Source organism: Solanum stenotomum, chromosome 10, assembly GCF_019186545.1.
Source record: "Solanum stenotomum isolate F172 chromosome 10, ASM1918654v1, whole genome shotgun sequence".
In the NCBI taxonomy this organism is placed as follows: domain Eukaryota; kingdom Viridiplantae; phylum Streptophyta; class Magnoliopsida; order Solanales; family Solanaceae; genus Solanum; species Solanum stenotomum.
This window is the reverse complement of record NC_064291.1, coordinates 26502519-26522629: the sequence shown is the minus strand read 5'-3', so window position 1 is coordinate 26522629 and position 20111 is coordinate 26502519. Positions and strand designations below refer to the sequence as shown.

Here is a 20111-nt window from a genome sequence, read left to right as displayed (position 1 = left end):
GAGCACGAGGATCTCTGGTAATGGTGTGTCACAACTTGAATCTTTGAGTATACAGTTGATCTGTGCATAAGTAATTTTAATATTATTGTGTATGTTCATGTTTGAGTCTTGTGTAGCACTATTTGGAACACCCTTTTTCAATGGTTGAACCTGAGTTTGTTTGAGGACAAGCAAAAGTTTAAGTTGGGGGTGTTGATGAGTCTACAAATTGGACTCATTAAGGGCTTTATTTTGATAAGAATAGTGTCCTCGAATGCTTATTTTGTCTAAATATCTGATGAAAACTCTTAAGTTTCAGGTATTTGAAGTTTTAGTGAAAGCATGGGAGCAAAAAGGAACAAAAAGGCTGAAAAAAATGACGAAACTAAAAGCCGAGCATCGCCAAGTACACTTGGTGATTCGCCGAAGGGATTTACTCCGCCCTTTGTTCCTGTACGCGAAGCCCTTAAGGAGAAGCATCAAAAAGGCGATGAAAGATTTAGTCAGCGCTTCACCGAATAGTTTCGCAAAGCAGTACTATAGCGCCCAATGGTCTAGAATGTCAAGGTGCTGAAGGCAAGCACGAAACGACGTTGAGACAGACGAAGGGCGAGTCGCCGAAGTCATTCGGCCACATCGACTAACGTTGCCGAAAGATCTGCCAGCGCTATTTTTCTGAAGTTTATAAATACTGAACTTATTATTATTTTTAACAGTCGCACTTTTATTTTAATTTCCAGAATAGAATAGTACTTTTTATATATGTTCTCTCAAGTTTTTATAGGGTTTTTGGGAACTTGAAGAAAGGAGTTCATCTTCCCCAAGTTTGAAGTGGGTCTTATCTATTCTTCTTCCTTTGCCTAAATTAAGGTTTAATTTCTTATACCCATTTGATTTTACTATCTTTTAGGTGTATTATGTTATTTCTTGACGTGTGGCTAAAAAACCCCATTCTTGGGGTGTGATTTAGCAAATATGTGTTGATATTATTGTTGGGTCTTGCTTGCTAATAGGTTATATGTAGTTTAATGGTGATTTCACCTAGTGGTTGTGGTTTAATCTAAAGGGCTTGTAGTTGCAAATACAAAGCCACTCATGTGTTTTCGGCTTGCCCGAGAGGGAGGTCGTGAAACCAAGACCACTAGACTGATGGCCTAAGGAGTGGGTCGACATGAGGTTCAGCCCGTGAGGGTGAGCCCTAGTCCCATATCCTAACACTCAGCTCGAGAGAGTGAGTGAGTAAGGCGTAGGCTGGTCTTCATGCGGCAAATGGGTGTCCGAGAGGAACACATTTGAAACGGGGTAAGTTGCCCGAGAGGGAACTTATTTCCATTTAAAGCTTAGCCTAGTCACTATTATCTTACAAATTTCTTGTCAAAAGCATGTACCCAACTATTTATCTCAACTTCTATTGCGGTCACACCCCAAGAACATTTCCCCATACTTGATTCTCTTGTTAATTTTTGCTTCTTTTACTACTTGTAACAAAACCCCAAAATCGATATTTGACACTTTTGTGTCACCCCCTTTATTTACAATGTTTTTGTTCGTTAATGTCTTTAGCTACGACTAGTTAGAGCTTAATTTTATTTTTCTATCAATTCTCAAAACCACTCCTTTGGGACACGACCCCAACCTTTAGTTGGGTTACTATACTATCGACGATCGTAGACACTCATACCGTAGGTTAGTGTCGTTGATTACGATAAGCCTCAAGGACAAGTTTGTACTTTTGTAGGGGGTATTGATGCAAGTCTACAGATATTACAAGTTAGTTAGTGGATGATGTCCAATAGTTAATTGAGGTTCATTAGTTAGTTACAATTTTGTTATAACAGTTCATGTAGCAGTTGATTTTTAGTTGTGGAATATATCCATCTATACAATGTAAAGGATTGCAGTGGAAACCATTGAATGATAATACATTTCTCCTTCTTCTAAAATTCTCTTTTTTAATATCTCAGCTGCAAGCTCTGAATTAGTATCTCAGTTTTTCGAGTTCAAAGCTCCTGGAATTGTTCTTCTTAATTGATGCTTCATTGAATGCCATTGTGCATCAAGAATGCTAGGTAAAACCTACAAAAGAAAAATTAATAAAATATTAGAAATAAAAATTGAACAAAAAATTGGATAAAAAAGGGTGAGGGGAGGGGCGGACAAGAAGGATATGGGAAGAGGGGAAAGGATATGTAGGTTTTTGTTAATTGGGTTTTAAAATATTGGGGGTAACTTTTGATCTTTTGCACTTTTTATTTTTTTGGGGGAGATTTTGGGATCTAAATGGGGAAGGGGGAGGGAGAAGGTACGGTGGAGAGTTATACATAATAACAAATAAAATTATCTCACGAAAATAACAATAATTAGATAATATTAACAATAATAAAAACAAATATACACTTTACTTTAAGTTAATGGGAAAGGTCAATTATTTATATGGATAAATATTATTCTAAAATATATATATATATATATATATATATATATATTGGTCCTTTATTAGTTTTGTTATCTATTCTCCTTTTCAAAATAAATTTTTAACGTATATTCCTTATGTCTCATATTAGTTGTCCAATAATAATATATCTAGTGAAATCTCTTAAGTGAGGTCTAAGAAGAATAGAGTGTACCTTGACGCTACCACTATCTCGTGGAGGTAGAGAGACCATAGACTCATATTAGTTGTTTATATTAATAAAAATATTTGTCCAAATTACTTGTCAATTTCTGAAATCAAGATAGTATTAATTACATTTTTTTATATTTCCCTTACAATTAATTCTTTTCTCTTCAAATCTCATATTATAGTACTATACTGAGTATTTAATATTATTTTATATTTTTTTTTACTTTATATGAGTATTTAGTATTCTATAATTTAGTACAATATAATTTTTTCAGATGAATGATACTTTCATAGATTAATATTTTAAAATTAATTTAGTTTTATTTGATTTTACATTTTATTTTATTTTGTCTCGTTGTTTTTCTTTTTCTAGAGATGTGTTTATTTTTCTAACCAAATATAAAAGTTATGTTTTAATTTAAAGAATCTTACACCAAGCATATTATCTAGAAATTTTTAATTAATAACTATATACTATTACATATAGGTTATCTTAAAGTTTATTGTATTTTTTTATTTTTTTCATTTGAATTTCTTTACTCTAAATGTCTTGATTTTGAATAAGAAAGTAGTACGTAGTGGAGTAATATTAATGTGTAGTTTTTGTTGATTTTTGTGTGTGTGTATTTTTCATTTGCTTCTTTATTATTTTTAAAATAATTAAATAAATGTCAATTAATAAAGATAAATATTCTAATTAATAATGATGATACAAATAAGAGTTCAAAATAATATAAACTCTAGGCTCATGTACAATCAATTTTCCTTTTAAAAAAAGAGTTATATTAACTGTGATAACTAGATTCAAAATGATTATTTTAAATAAAATACGTAATTTTTTTTTACTTTATAAAATTTAACAGATTTATAATATAATTTTTTAGTTTTTACTCTCTTTTTTTTAAATCTGATTTTTTAAAATAAAATAATTGAGAAATTTTGTGGTGCTGACATGTGCTAATTTTTAATTCTCCTATTATATATAGATAGATTCAATAAATAATTTATTTATCTATCCATATTCCAGAATAATTCATATTGCATATTTCAATAAATATTACATTATTTAATGATTTGTAAATTGATTATACATATTTTTTTATATAAAAAAATTACAATTACATTAAATTAATTAGACATAACTTCTATTTATTAATTTATTTTTTGTACAACTTCTATTTATTTAAATTATACTCAAAACTGAAATATTAAGATCTTGTAAAATTGAATTAATAGAAAGATTAACATCTCTAATTAAGCTAGCTCAATAAATGTATTGTTCGATAGAAGAGGCCAAGTCGTATAACATGAATTATCAATACAAAATAAAGCACCTCAAGGCTTACGTTTCACCTTGTATTAGATAATATGTATCTCCTCAATTTTACTCACATGGCTATATCATTTTTCCATGACAAATAATTATAACAATTAAGTTAATTATTGCAACAATTTTGTGGTACTCGAAACATAATATTTATTAAGTTATAATATTTTATTTTAAATTACTTCTTATGGATAAAAGGTGACTATTACTTCAACAAGTTTCAACATGATCATGATAAAACATAATAATTAACTATAAAATTGTATTATAGCAAAAAATCTATGATTATATTTTTAATATGTCATAACTTTTATAACTTTAAATAAACATTTAGCCTCAATTTTTTGTTAAAATAATTTATTGTGGCTGAAAGGTTATTATTACTATGATAAATTTAAATTCGTGGCAAATATTAATTATCACTTATGAAATTTTATTATAGAAAAAAATTTATGGCTATTTCGTTTAATTATTACCACAATATTTTATAACTTAAAGATAAATTATTTATTTAGCTACAAATATTTCTTCAAATAAGTTATTGTGGCTAAAAGGTTATTATTACTACGGTAAATTTAAATTTGTGGCAAAAAAATAGTTATTAATTACGAAATTTTGCAGTAGCAAAAATTCTATGGCTATTTGATTTAACTATTGTCACATATTTTTATAACTTGAAGCAAAATTATTTATTTTGCTATGATATTTTATTTCAAATAACTTATCATGGCTAAAGAGTTACTATTGTTATAATTTTTTTTATTGCATAGCAAAAAAGTTATAATTAGCTACAGAATGTTATTGTAGCAAACAAATTGTAGCTATTTAGATAATTATTGCCACTATTGTTAGCAATTATAGCAAATATGAGGATTTAGCTTTGTCAACTTAATATCCGTGGCTAAGAAATTTGACGAATTTTTGGATTGCCACGAAATTTAAATTTTTATGGCTATTACTAAGTAACAGCTACAATTTTCAAATTCATAGCTTAGATTTCGTAGCAATAAGTATACTTTCTTGTAGCCATCAAAATTTCAATAGAAATTTGTTCCAATGAAAAGTGGGTCCTGATGAGCGGTAAACTTGCACTCTTTAAAGAGTGCAAGTTTACCGCTCAATAGGACCCACTTTTCATTGGAACAAATTTCTATTGAAATGTTGATGGTTCCGTTGAGTCTAGAATGTCGAACTCAATGTAGTAGAATATTTTGTTTGCATGCACGGGTTCCAATCGAATCCGGAGCACCCCGTTAGAGTTTTTTCCATCCCTTAATGATCAATTGGTGCATCTAAACTAGGTCTATGTGTTCGCAAAAGATGAGTTATTTGCTCTTTGCATTTTATGTCTAGGTCCATGCATTCACGGACCAGGTCCATGCATTCATAGAGAAGGATTAGGTATTCCTCCATATTTGTGGACCTGGTCCAGCATTCATGAAAGGCAATTTCTTGGCCTTTATTAGGTTATTTTCAGTTGTTCTTTGATATCTCAAATCGCGATATCTGGAGATTGGGATATGTGATTGAGGTGATTCAAAGTCATGGGCATTTGACATATTCGTCGCTACGGATTGAAGTGTTTGGGAAATGTCAGAGGCTTTCCAGCTGAGGTAATTCTCGCACCAAAGGGGCTGCCTCATATCTTTTTTGGGAGATTTTGTTGCTTGTGTTTGTTTGGGCTATTCCGAGCTTGAAATTAAGCCTCATTTCATGGAACAGTCTTGGTTAGTCGTATTTCCAGTGTGGGTTCGAAACTTCTATTTTGACTCAATTTTGGGTAAATTTCTGATTGTTGCAATTTTACTGTCAAAATGTCTGTGATGACATTGTGATTGATAAGTTGATAGTATGGAGTTGTTCGAAGGCATTTCAAAAGTGGATAACTTGTCATTGGTTGATTCAGAGCGCTCATGATAAGTGTTGAGGTAGGCTTCGATCTACTTTCTTGATTAAGCTTCTTAGATAATGTCTATTATAGATATCATGTAATCTTGGATTGTATTTGTCGAGGGTCTAGCTTTGCCCCAGTTATTCTATCTTTTCTTGATTCCGTAAGAGCCTTAGGCTTAATACGGGTGTAAGGATCCTTTGTTTAGGCTGGTAGCTTCGCTTGTGGTGTAGATGTTCTTGGTTACCCTTCTAAGATTGGCTCTTTATGGCCCTACACTAGGTTTGACCTTAGGTGGTTTACATTATGCTCTACTGTCCTCATATTTTTTGTTTTCTCCCTATACGACTTGTATTGGATTTTTACCTTGCCTTGGTGATGGTGAATATGGTGGATCATGGTAGGTGTAAGTTTGTCCTATATATGCTCAATCAAAGATTGAAGCAGTATGATTGGGGTAGGGTGTTGTCTCTTGAGTTGGTTCCCCTTTTTATTGATTTAAGACCTATTCTTTGGTCCCTTCCATTGGTGTTTCGTGGTAGACCTGTTGTACTATTACCTAAGCTTGGTTATATTTTTTGGTCTAAGGCTGTATGTAGGGACCAGTTGGACCCTAAGTTAGTACTATTCCCTTTGGTAGAGTGTTTTGGTTTATTGTATGGTTATTTGGCTTGAGTTCCCTGTTTAAATGTTGATGATGACATGCTTTGCATTGTTTTTTTATTCTCACGGGTTTTTTGGTATGATCCCGATTCATTGACATATCTTCCATTCATGATGAAATACTGTTTTACTCGTCTTTTATCCTAAACTAGTTTTAATGAAAGTTATACAACCTGGATGACTTGATTTACTAGTCTTTTGAGATTAAGCGACATCAGGGACGTGTTACTTTTCTACTTGAGATCTTAGAGGCATCTAGGATGCACTAAATTTTTTACTTGACTAGACGGTGCTTCGATGCCCTTTCCAACATGATTCTAGCTACGTTGAGATCCTTTATTTGAGTCAACACGCCCCCGGGTCACTCTTACAAGCCTAGCGGCGTACGCCCCTAGGAGTGGACTGGCTGGCTAGGTGGCCTTGATATATTCAGATCCTCTTTAAAATCGACATGCCCCCGGGTCCCTTTTACTAGCTGGGTTGGGAGTGGACTGAGTGGAAGTGCTGCCTAGAATGATTCGTCACTCTTTCTAGCTGGACTAGGAGTTGATTGTGGCCGTGGTTTCTTGGGTAGGAGCCGGGGTTTCCGGGCACCTCTTTGATAGTCCTATTGCATCTTCTGCATTCATATGTATTTCCTGTCACTAGTATACTTGTTTGTTGATTGTACCCTCCGATTTATGGGGGCTTGTTGGGTTATATATGTTGTTTGCACTTTCCAGGCTTATGGGATCCAGCTAGTTTATTATTTTACTATACTTTTTTCTACATTATTGTTTCTTGTTAGTAGATAGGTTTTGGACTTTAGAATTATGCTTGTGGGATCTCCTGACCTTGGGTAGTTTACTTGTTATCTTAGTCACTTGCAAATAGGATGTTGACTTGTGATCGAGGTACGATCTTGACCCGTCTTCTCACTCTTTGTATCATGTTTCTACTCTTTATTGTCTACCTACATTAGCATCCCCTTCTTAGTTATGTGTGTTATGTTTTCCTTAATACTCAATATTTATGCTTGTCTATCTTTGAGCTTAGTCGGCCGATGCCTATTGAATACCATTTTTTGTGCTCATACTACACTTCTACTCCTTGCATATTAGTTTTATTTATCGGTGTTGCTTTGGAGTCATGTGGAGCAGCTTGCAGTTCGGAGAGTAGGGTGAGCTCTGAGCATTCGATGTTTCAGTTTCCATCTATTGTTAGCTCGGCTTAGTCTTTATATTATATTTAGAGATGGCATGCACTTATCTTTTATTTGTCAGGTCTTGGGATGGTTTTTGTTTTGTATCTCCATTGTTTGCCCTTCATTCCCTTTTATTAAGCTTTATGCTTTTTGTTGTTAGATTATGGCTCTGGACGAAGGCTTACTTACTGGTGGGGTGTAGTAAGTGCCATCATGACCTAAAAATCAGGTTGTGAAAAGTTGTGTCTTATTTCTTTATAAATTGTACTCTTAGAAGCTCGTATACTTGATTAGACTAGTTCCTTGGAGAGTGTTATTGTGTTCTTTCACAAATAACCTTGAAGTTTAAACTGAGTTAATATTAATTACATAATTGCATTGGGTGTTAGATTATGTTTTATTTATTTTCTGCGTGGCCTAATTTAAAATGGGTTAAAGGTTCTCCTATATATGTGTTATAGTAGGTGCGTACACGACCTACTAGGTTGGAATTTGGTATTAGAGATAGGCTATTGTTCTCATAGTACAACAACAAAAGTTCAATAGAAACATAAAGATTAGTTTTTTGAAGTCCACATTTAATCTTTAGGGAGCTATGAAACATTCTAGGATGTCGTTGCACTTCTTCACTCCTTTCACGTTGTCTTTCGCTTGTCTTATGGGTTGATTCCAATCGGTATCTTTGGATTCTAGTTGGTATCTCGACGAAGTAAATTGGATATGGTTGTTATGGCTGAAGGGACACAAGAAATGAAAACAAGATCTCAGAAGGTTCCAATTAGTATCTGCTTCTATAGTCATATGAATGCATGGATGTTTAGTTAGCTGTCATTCATGATGCAAATATAAGGTAATGAAACTAGTTTTCCATAACAATATAACTTGATGATTTTTACTGGTACATTGTATTTCTTGAATATATGCATATATATGTGTCAAGTGTAATTGCTTGTATTTCTTTAAAATTGCAGACAAGGAAAAATCATAATTTTATTATGTATGATGAATTATTAATAACTTTCTATGTGGTTTACTGAACATATTTTTTTGTAGTCCAGCCCTAAATTTTATGGGAACGTAGGGTTAAGTTCTTATTATGTGTCACTTGGTTACAGCCTTAGGGTTATTTTCATGGCCAGGATGCAAAGTGTGTATTATGCATGTCTACAAACGATCTTGATTTTATTTTAAAACTGGCATGGACTTACCATTTGTAAAGATAGTAAGGAGGAAGGAATTGTGACTTTAAGGAATCTTTTGTTTCAAAATAGTCGGTATTGGTTGGGGAACCATGGGGAAAGGGATTTTCAAGTATGATATTGGGAATGTGATTCTACGAACCACTTTCTGGTCCTATTGTGTCTTGTTGGGTATGATTGTGGTGTCTATTTAATATGTTGTTTGATTGTTTGATGGGTGGTAGCTTTACACTCATTTGAGGCCTATTTAGCTCAACAATTAGTATCCTCAATGCCTAATTATGTCCTATTCTAATGATTTTTGATGAAATGTAGTTATGAAGGCTAAAGGACAAGGAAAAGATGAATGTTTTAATGAATGGCCAAAAATGTGAAAAGAAGTGCATATTATACATTGATGATTGCCAAACAAGAAAGGCGGATGGCCTAGCGAGCATGACCTCATCCAAAGTGATAGTGCACAATACTTGAAATTATTGAGGCTATGCAGCGAACTCCAAATGGAAAAGAAAACTCACTAAATGAGAAAGAGCGAACATGTTGACCATTGTCGAAGGCTACATTACAAGGAGAAAAGTTGAAGGGTTAAAAGGCAAACTAAGGTGTTACTCAGCAATATGCTAAATGTGAAAGGTAACTGGAACGAGCTTGCCGACTAAGGTTTAAACACTTAGAGCCTAGAACAAGAAAAGGTGAGCTGGAGAGTAATCGGTGATTTTCCTAGTGTGATCAGCGAGCCCGACTAATGTCATTTGATGAGTAGCGTATTGAGTTTTGGGGCATAATTTTGGGAAACTATAAATAGCCCAAAGGAGAGAGAAAAGATGAGTACACGTGAGTTACAATATCTTTTGGTGTAGGAACAATTGAAGAGAAAAAAACACTTTACCTTGTGAAAGACACTTTCTAGTTTTTTCGAGGTTTTTCAACTTTGTTCTTTAAATTGACAAATTGAAGTTGAATCCAAAGTGAGTTTGCTTGTAATTGCTTAATTTCATGTTACCCATGGTGGCTTTCTTGAAAGTTATACTTTCTTTCCCTTTTTTGATGGATGGCTAAAACCTCCAGATTTGGAGGTGCAATTATGTAACACCATGGATTTGAGAAAGGCTTATTAGGATAGTGGGAAAACTCACAGGCCAAAATTGGACCATGGAACCCTCCACGGAGGACAAGTCGGGACATGAAGGGGACCACGGTCCATGAAGGGCATCGTGGTAAGTCCACCAAGGCCTGCCTAGCAGGAGTCCCTCCCACGGAGGCCTAGACGACCTTTGGAGAGGATGACAGGTCATTATGGGACCCGTGAAGACTGGCCAGAAAAACCAGGGCCAGCGTTCCTCCCATGGAGAACTAGACGACTCGTGGTGATGTTGACAGGCCATGGAAGGGGTCATGAAGTGAACTACCAGGAAGGAGTTTCTCACCTTTCCACTGGTCAAGGACCACGACAACCATAACGGCCCGTAAAACCCTTGACGAGCCATGAAGGCCATCGTGAATGTGGTTGCATTAGCTTTAATTCAGGGGCTTTTGGGTCTTTTCCTAATTATTTTAAATCAATACCATGTCATTTTTCACTTTACCCAAAGCCCTATATATATGTTTTTAATCCCAAAATCACCCCCATTAAATTCATTCTCTCAATTTACCAAAAAGAAGAGCAAGTTCATCTTCTCAAAAACATTTCTCTCGCTAGAAAAAGAAGAAAAAGAAGAAGAAGGAGTCAACTTACGGTTTCAAAATCAAGCCTCAAATTCACCGAATTGCTTAAGGACTTTGAGTACTAAGGTACGATAATCTTCATCTATGAGGCTCTTTCCTCTATAGAGTTCCAAAATTTCCCAATTTTGAAGTTAGAATTCCCCAATTGAAGTTGGGGTTTTCTTCTATATTATGGGTTCCTTTCTACTTCGATTCAATTGATTGTTTTATGATTAATTAAGCATGAATTAACATAATTCCATAATTTTAAGATGAATCTCCATGAATCCATGGATACCCCATGTTTTCTAAGCTAAGATGCTATAATGTGGGCTTTTAGTCATGAAAGAAGAGTTTATAAAGATATGTGTGTTTTCTATATTCAAAGATGATTTATGATTTATGATGCTTTGAGAGTAAAGCTTATATGTTGATTTTTTTTTCTGAAAGGATTTCTCACATATCACTCAATACATGGATGTGAAATGATTTTCTCACATAACGGTTCTTAAGAGTTGAAAGGTTTTCTCAATTAACTTAGAATCAAGTTTAGGAGCTATTCTAAAGAAAGATAGCTTGGATTAGCTAGTTTATGTGCCTTCCATGAACGATAAGTCAAGTAAAGAATTATGACTATATATTTTGTGGGATTTATTCTTTGTACCGAGAGGATATTAAGATGGAAGCTCTTCCATAGCTAGAGGTCGGTTTCTTGTAACAATCTCCTTATCCCATACCTATGTCCATAGGATGATCGTCTTAGGATAGACAATGATTGTCTCAGCTAAAATTAGTTAGTGGATCTACGTAAGCTAGAAGTTAAGGTTCTTGCCTTGGCAAGTAAGAACACCTTTTTCGGTGTGGGGTAGACATCGGATTCCATGTTATAGCTCTCATGGTCTTAAATGTCGGTTAAGTTTAATTCCCACACTAATGATGAACTAAGGGTACTTAAAGAAGTATTTCCAAAGTGTTCAAAAGAGAATTTTTACTTGCAATGACCATGACTATTATGATGGTTTCTAACCCTTTCTTATGATTTCAACTTAGTCTTGGCATGAGAATGAAAATGTCATTTTTACATGATTTATATCTCTATACATTTCTATAATACTTGTTAAATACTTTGTACTAATGCATACTCTTGCCTACATTATTTTCTCCAATGTATGGCATGACATTACAGGTTGTCATCCCCGTGGCTAGAAGTCACCTTGATCATACTTAGTAGAGGTGAGTCCCCATGTTCCGAGGACCAAACCTTTTATCGCTTTCAGTTTTTACTTTCAGATATTGTACGTGATGTCAGGGTTATGTCCTGATCACTCTTGATGGAATAGATGGTTTTTGAGACATTGTAGACTTCCTTTTCATTTTATAAACACTTTTGATTCAAATGCTATTTTAAATCTCTTGATTTTTTATAAGCTTGTTTATACATGTTAAGTGGCTTGTGTATGGTCTCTCAGGATACTATACACTATGTTACTCCTAGGGTGTACCTTGGGTCGTGACAAACATGGTATTTAGAGCACAAGATTTATAAAGGTCCTAGGATGTCTCATAAGACACGTCGAGTAGAGTCTTGTTCATAAGTGTGAAGGGCGCCACATTTATGAATAGAAAGCTATAAGATGATTAGAAAACTCCACTTCTTTCATTATTCTAAGTCCTGTCATAGAGTGTAACTCTATAAGTCCTTTCTCGTAATATGTGTCTGATGCTCTTCAGGAAATGCCACCTCGAAGAGCATACGTTAGGAGGAATGTGAACTAGAACGTGGAACAAAAGGCTCCTTCTTAAGCTCCCCAAGTTATGGCTGATCCTTTGCTGAATAAGTGACCAATGCAAAATTTAGAGTTGCTTTCCAAGTGTTGGCTCAAGCGATGATGGCTCAATAAAATAGAAAGGTTTTGGTCCCTGTGAACCCAAATATGGGTACGATGGCATCTAGAGTGAGGGACTTCACTAGGATTAATCCTTTAAAATTTCATGGGTCTAAGGTTGAGAAAAATCCTCAAGAGTTCATTGATGAAATGTATAAGTTTTTGATGATCATGGGGTTGACTCCAGTAGAAAAGACGGAATTGGCCGCTTATAAACTTGAGGGTGTTGCTCAAATTTGGTTCAATCAATAGAAGGGAGGGGGGGGCAGTTGATGCGGGTCCTCTCGATTGGGAAAAGTGTAAGGTTTCTTTCCTTGATAGGTTTTTTCCCCTTGGATGAGAGAGGCAAAGGTGCTTGAATTCATCAACCTCTGTCAAGGAAACATGAGTGTGAAGGAATATGCTTTGAAGTTCACACAAATTTCTTGGTATGCACCTACCATGATTGACAATCCTAGGTCAAGGATGAGTAAGTTTGTTTTAGGGGTGTTTAGGATGGTGGTTAAGAAATGTCGTTCCACCAAGCTTATCAATAATATAAATATTTCTCGTCTTATGGTTCATGCTTAACAAATAGAAGAGGATAAACTTAAGGAGAGATCTAGGGAGATAAAGAAAGGAAGGACCAGTGATGATGACTTTCAAATTCAAGGTCCGAGGGACATGGTCGTTCTAGGTTTCGACAAAGGTCTTCCAACCAAGGTTCCTCCAATGGTCCTTCTAGATTCAACAAAGATAGGGGGGCTAACTCTAAACCTCAAGGAGGAAATGGTGGTGGATATTCAATGTCTACTTGTGCTAAGTCTTGAAGCAAGCATGAGGGAAAATGCTTCGCCAGTATAAATGGTTGTTATGGTTGTGGTAAGAGTGGTCATAAAATAAGGGATTGTCCATTGCTTACGGCTAAATGGAGAGAAGTTAAGCAAGTTCTGCCTAGTGGTTCGGGTTCAAGTGCTTCAAAGCAAAACAAATTTTATGCACTCCAGACTCGTCATGATCAAGAGGGTTCTCCCGATGTGGTTACCGGTATGTTGAAAGTCTTTCAACTTGATGTTTATGATTTTCTTTATCTCGGTGCTATCTTGTCTTTTGTGATGCCTTATGTGTATATGAGGTCTGATATTCTTATGTATGTGTTTTTAGATCATTTTTCTGTCTCTAGTTCTATCGATAAATCTATTATGGCTAAGAGGGTGTAGATATATTCCTCCATTTCCTTATCCCATAGAGTCACTCGTATTGCTAGATTTTGATGTCATTCTTGGTATGGATTGGTTGCATTCTTGTTATGCTTCTATTGATTGTAGAACCCGAGTGGTCAAGTTTTAGTTTCCAAATGAGCCTATCCTAGAGTGGAAATGGGGAAATTATATGCCAAAAAGGTCGGTTTGTTTCTTGTCATAAAGCTAGAAATATGATTTCTAAGGGCTGCATTTACCATCTAGTTATGGTGAGGGATACAGATTCTGAAACCCCTACTCTTAAGTCAGTTCCCGTTGTAAATTAGTTTCCAGAAGTGTTTTCAGATGATCCACCCGATATTCCTCCCGAAAGGGAAATAGACTTCGGTATTGACCTTCTCCTTGATCCGCAACCTATCTCTATTGCTCCTTACCTAATAGATCTGATAGAACTTAAGGAATTGAAAGAGAAATTGAAGGATTTGTTGGATAATGGTTTCATTCGACCGAGTATCTCTTCATGGGGTGCTCTAGTTTTATTTGTTCGAAAGAAAGATGGTTCACTTTGTATGTGTATTGACTATCGGTCAATTGTACAAGGTTACCATTACGAACAGGTATCCTTTCCCAAGGATAGATGATTTAGTTGATGAACTTCAAGGGGCAAGTTACTTCTCTAAAATTGACCTCCTTTCGAGTTATCACCGATTGAGGGTAAAGGTAGATGATATTTTGAAAATGGATTTTCAAACTTAGTGTGGTCATTATGAGTTTTTGGTGATGGCCTTTGGTTTGACTAATTTTTTGGCCACTTTTATGGATTTGATGAATCGGTATTTAGGGAATACCTTGACATGTTTGTAATTGTGTTCATTGATGATATATTGATCTATTTGAGGAGTGAGAATGAGCATGCCGATCATTTGAGAATTGTGTTGCAAGTCTCAAGGACCAACATCTCTTTCCAAAGTTTAGTAAATGTGAGTTTTGGTTAAAGTTCATAGCTTTTCTTGGTCATATTGTTTCCCGTAAGGGTATTGAGGTAGATCCTAAGAAAACGGATGTGATTAAGAGTTGGCCTAGACCTCTATCCCCTTCGGATAGTAAAAGCTTTTTGGGTTTAGCCGGTTACTATAGAAGGTTTGTGGAAGGATTTCATCGATTTACTCCCCATTGACGCCATTGACCCAAAAGAAAGAAAAAGTAATATGGTTAGAAGCTTGTGAAAGGAGTTTTTAGAATTTAAAAGATAGACTTACTTCCGCTCCAGTGTTGACTTTACCAGAAGGAACCGATGGATTTGTTGTTTAGTGTGATGTTGTAGGGATTGAACTAATGTGTGTCCTTATGCAAAATGGGAAAGTCATTGCCTATGCCTCAAGGAAACATAAGGTGCACGAAAGAACTCTCCTACCCATGATTTAGAACTAGCGACTGTTGTGTTTGTTTTAAAGTTTTGGAGGCATTACTTATATGGTGTTCATGTCGATGTCTTTATAGACCACAAGAGTTTGCATTATTTGTTTTATCAGACATATCTAAATCTTCGCCAAAGGTAGTGGCTTAAGTTACTGAAGGAATATGACATGAGCGTTCTCTATCACCCCGGTAGGCAAATGTAGCGGCAGATGCTCTTAGTCAATTGTCAATCAGTAGTGTTTCTCATATAGAGGATATCAAGAAGGAGTTAGTTTGAGATGTTCACAAATTGGCCCAAATGGATGTTCTATTGGTAGACTCCAGCAAAGGTGGGGTTGTGGTTCAAAATTGTTCAGAATTGTCTTTTGTGGCATATGTGAAGGCCAAGCAAGGTCTAGATTCGACTTTGATTTAATTGAAAGAATCAATGTTTAAAAAACTTGTAGAGGCTTTCTCCCAAGAGGGGGATGGTATGCTTCATTATTAAGATCGCTTGTGTGTTCCCAATATAGATGACTTAAGAGATCAGAGCTTATCATAAGCCCATATTTCTTGATATTCCATTCATCTGGGAGCCAGTAAGATGTACTGCGACTTGCGGGAGGTCTATTGGTGGAATGGGATGAAAAAGGATATTGCGGAATTCGTGCCTAAGTGTCCTAACAGTCAACAAGTGAAAGTTGATCATCAAAAGTTGGGAGGTTTGTCCCAAGACATTAGTATTCCTACATGGAAATGGAAAGATTTGAATATGGACTTCATCGTTGGGTTACCTCGCACCTGGTGACAACATGATTCAATTTGGGTTATAGTAGATCGTATGACGAAATCAAATCATTTCATTCCCACCAAAGTTCTTATTCGGCGGAGAACTATGCTAGGCTGTATTCGAGGGAAATGATTAGGCTGCATAGAGTGCCCTTGTCCATTATATATGATCGTTGTACCCAATTCACTTCTCAATTTTGAAAATCTCTCCAATAAGGCCTTGCTACTCATGTTAAGCTTAGTAAGGCCTTTCATCCGCAAACCGACGGGCAAACAGAACGTAATATCCAAACTTTGGAAAATATGATGAGAGCATGTGTAATTGACTTCAAGGGTAATTGGGATGATCACTTGCCTTTGATTGAATTTGTGTATAGTAATAGCTATCACTCAAGTATTAGTATGGCTCCATTTGAGGCTCTATATGGTAGTAGGTGTAGATCTTCCATTGGCTGGTTTGAAGTGGGTGAATTTGCTTTAATAGGTCCTCAGTTGGTACATGAGGCTATGGAAGAAGTACGACTTATTAGAGAAAGGTTAAAAATGGCTCAAAGTCGATAAAAGTCCTATGCGATGCGAGGAGAAGAGATCTAGAGTTTGATGTGAAAGAATTGGTCTACTTGAAAATTTCACCCATGAAGGGTGTAATGAGATTCGGAAAGAAAGGGAAGCTTAGTCCCCGTTATGTGGGCCCATATCAAATTTTGAGGTATGTTGGTAAGGTTGCTTATGATCTTGAATTTCCTAATGACTTGGCATCAGTGCATCTTTTTTTCATGTCTCTTTGTTGAAGAAATGTGTTGTTGATCATACATTTATAGTGCCATTGGAGAGTCTTGGTGTGAAAGATAGCCTTTCTTATGAAGAAGTTTTGGTTGAGATCTTAGACCGGCAAGTTCAAAAGTTGAGAAATAAGGAAATTTCTTCAATGAATGTTCTTTAGAGGAATTAGTCAAGTAAGGTTGCTACTTGGGAGGCCGAGGCCGATATGATATTCGGTAATCCTCATTTGTTTCCCTCCATCCCTACTCTAGCTTGAGGTATTTAGTTCCTCATGATTTACTCCTTTAGTGTCATATGTCATAGATATTCTCATGATTTCCTTATATATGAATGTTCATGAAAAAGCTTGATGTTTGGGAAAAATGAGTTAGTTGATGATTTCATCATGTTTATGTACATGTAAGTATGAGTTGCATGTAGACCATATGAAATGGTGTTTTGAGCATGCTTTAGCTTGGAGTTGATGTTTCCTCCTCAGATATGTACATTTATGTGACTTCATGCATGTTGGGCTATTAGGTTTGAGTTCCTACCTTCCTTATGATGCTTTTAATCTTATTTGAGGACAAATGTTTCCAATGGGGGAGATGTTTTAAAACCTCGGATTAGAGAAAGGCTAGAAAAGGATAGTGGGAAACCTCACAGGCAAAAACAGGACCATGGAACCCTCTGTGGAGCCCAAGATGGGTCGTGAAAGGGAACACGATCCATCAAGGGCATTGTGGTAAGTCTCCCAAGGCCTGCCTAGCAAGAGTCCCTCCCTCAGAAGTCTATAAGGTATTTAACCACAAACTCACTCCATTCAATTCATTCTCTCAATTTACTAAAAAGAAGAGCAAGTTCATCTTCTCCAAAATATTTCTTTTTTAACCACAAACTCATTCCATTCAATTCATTCTCTCAATTTACCAAAAAGAAGAGTAAGTTCATCTTCTCCAAAATATTTCTCTCTCTATAAGAAGAAGAAGAAGAAGATGAGGAGGAGGAGGAGGAGGGGGAGGAGGAGGAAGAGGAAGAGGAAGAGGATGAGAAGGAGGAGGAGGAAAAGGAGGAGGAAAAGAAGGAGGAGGAAGAGGAAGAGGAGTAGGAAGAAGGGGAAGATGGAGGGGACGAAGGAGAAGAAGGATAAGAAAGAGAAGAAGGAGAAGGAGAAGGAGGAGAAGGAGAAGGATAAGGAGGAGAAGGAAAAGGAGAAGGAGAAGGAGAAAGAGAAGAAGGAGAAGGAGGAGAAGGAGAAGGAGAAGGATAAGGAGAAGGAGAAGGAGAAGGAGAAGGAGAAGGAGAAGAAGGAGAAGAAGAACGAGAAGGAGTAGGAGAAGGAGAAGGAGAAGAAGGAGAAGAAGAAGAAGAAGGAGCAGGAGGAGCAGGAGGAGCAGGAGGAGGAGGAGGAGGAGGAGGATGAGGATGAGGAGAAGAAGAAGAAGAAGAAGAAGAAAAAGAAGAAGAAGAAGAAGAAGAAGAAGAAGAAGAAGAAGAAGAAGAAGAGGAGGAGGAGGAGAAGAATGAGGAGGAGGAGGAAGAGGAGAAGGAGGAGGAAGAGGAGGAGGAAGAAAGGGAAGAAGCTGAAGAACGAGCAGAAGGAGAAGAAGAAAAAGAAGAAGGAGTCAAGGGCTTTGAGTACTAAGGTGTGATAGTCTTCATCTATGGAGCCATTTCCTCTATAGAGTTCCTAAATTTCCCAATTTTGAAGTTAGAATTCCCTAATTGAAGTTAGGGTTTTCTTCTATGTTATGGGTTCTTTTCTACTTTGATTCAATTGAATGTTTTATGATTTATTACGAATGAATTGAGATAATTCCATGATTTTATAATGAATCCCCATGAACTCATGCATACCCTGTGTTTTCTAAGCCAAGATGCTATAATGTGGGCTTTTAGCCATGAAAGAACACTTTATGAAGATATGCATGTTTTTTATGTTCAAAGATGAATTTATGAGTTAATATCCTTTGAGAGTAAAGCTTATATCTTGATGTTGTTGTTTTGAAAGGATTTCTCACATATTACTCAATACATACATGTGAAAGGATTTTCTTACATAAGGATTCTTAAGAGTTGAAAGCTTTTCGAAACTAACTTATTATAAATTTTAGGAGCTATTCTAAAGAAAGTTAGCTTGGATTGGCTAGTGGATATGCCTTCCATGAAAGATAAGTCAAGTAAAGAATTATGACTATCCCGTGGGATTTATGCTTAGCACCGTGAGGATATTGATATGAAAGCTCTCACGTAGCTAGAGGTCGAGTTTCTGGTAGAAATCTCCTTATCCCATACCTATGGTCCCCTATGGGATGACTGCCTTAAGATAGACAATGATTGTCTCAGATAGACATTAGCTAGTGGATCCACATATGCTAGAAGTTAAGGTTCTTGCCTTGGCAAGTAAGAACACTCCTTTTTGGTGTGGGGCAGACACCGGATTCCATGTTATAACTCACATGGTCTTAAATATCATTTAAGGCTAATTCCCACACTAATGATGAACTAAGGGTACCTAATGAAGTATTTCGCAACTGTTCAAAAGAGAAGTTTTACTTGCATTGACCATGACTATTATAATGTTTTCTAACCATTTTCTTATGATTTCAACTTGGTCTTTGCATGAGCATGAAAAGGTCCTTTTAGTATGATTTATATCTTTTTGCATTGCTATCATACTTGGTACATATTATGTACTAACGCATACTCTTGCCTACAATGTTTTCTCTAATGTAGTTCCCGACGTTACAGGTTCCATCGCTCTAGCTAGAAGTCACCTTAATAATACTTAGTAGTGGTGAGTCCTCATGTTCCGAGGACCGAACCTTTTATCTCTTTCAATTTTTACTTTCACATGTTTTACGTGATATCAGGGTTACGTCCTATCACTCTTGATGTAATAGATGTCTATTGAGACATTGTGGACTTTTACTTCGTTTTATAAACTCTTTTGATTGAAATGTTGTTATAAATCTCTTGATTTTTGATAATCTTGTTGATGCATGCTAAGTGGCTTGTGTAGGGTCTCTCGGGCTCTTATACGCCATGATGCTTCTCGGGTGAACCTTGGGTCGTGATAAATTTTGGGGTTGAATGTTGATATAATGTAATGGATATTGTGTTATGCTCTATTTTGTTGTTGTTAATATATGCATTTCGGCTAATTAACATAGGGTTAAATTATGGGTTAAGGTTGTAAACTTAATTCCTACTTCCGATCTATGATCGATGCTCGGAAGAGATTGATTAGAGTGGATAATTAGTATGATACTAGCAATTTAGGTGTGTTGTCTGTAACTTTCTTAGAAATAGATGCTTTGGGTCATATCTATTCACCCTATTTCTGCATCAAAAAAGAGAATAGAGTAAGGTATTGGTTTGTTTAGTATAGCATATAGATGATACCGAAATTAGTATGATACTAGCAATTTAGAGATTCTATGAAAGAATGATATGAGATCAAAAGATGATTAGCATCATTGAAGATGACCTAGCATATTCATGAATGTTCATCACTATAGAGCAG

The 20111-nt window shown here is 35.9% G+C and overlaps 1 protein-coding gene across 5 annotated transcripts in view; it reads left to right on the top strand.

The window, feature by feature from the left end:
* The window catches only part of LOC125878283 (aspartate aminotransferase, chloroplastic), a 936263-nt gene that overhangs the window by 863414 nt on the left and 52738 nt on the right, over window positions 1–20111 (top strand). Inside the window, exon 1 of one of the 5 annotated variants that reach the window (XM_049559503.1) lies at window positions 832–839. The exons of the other annotated variants lie outside the window; for them this stretch is intronic. The gene's annotated coding sequence lies outside the window, so the exon portion shown is untranslated. Of the gene's footprint in view, window positions 1–831; window positions 840–20111 lie in introns of those variants that run through there. 5 annotated transcript variants of the gene reach the window in all.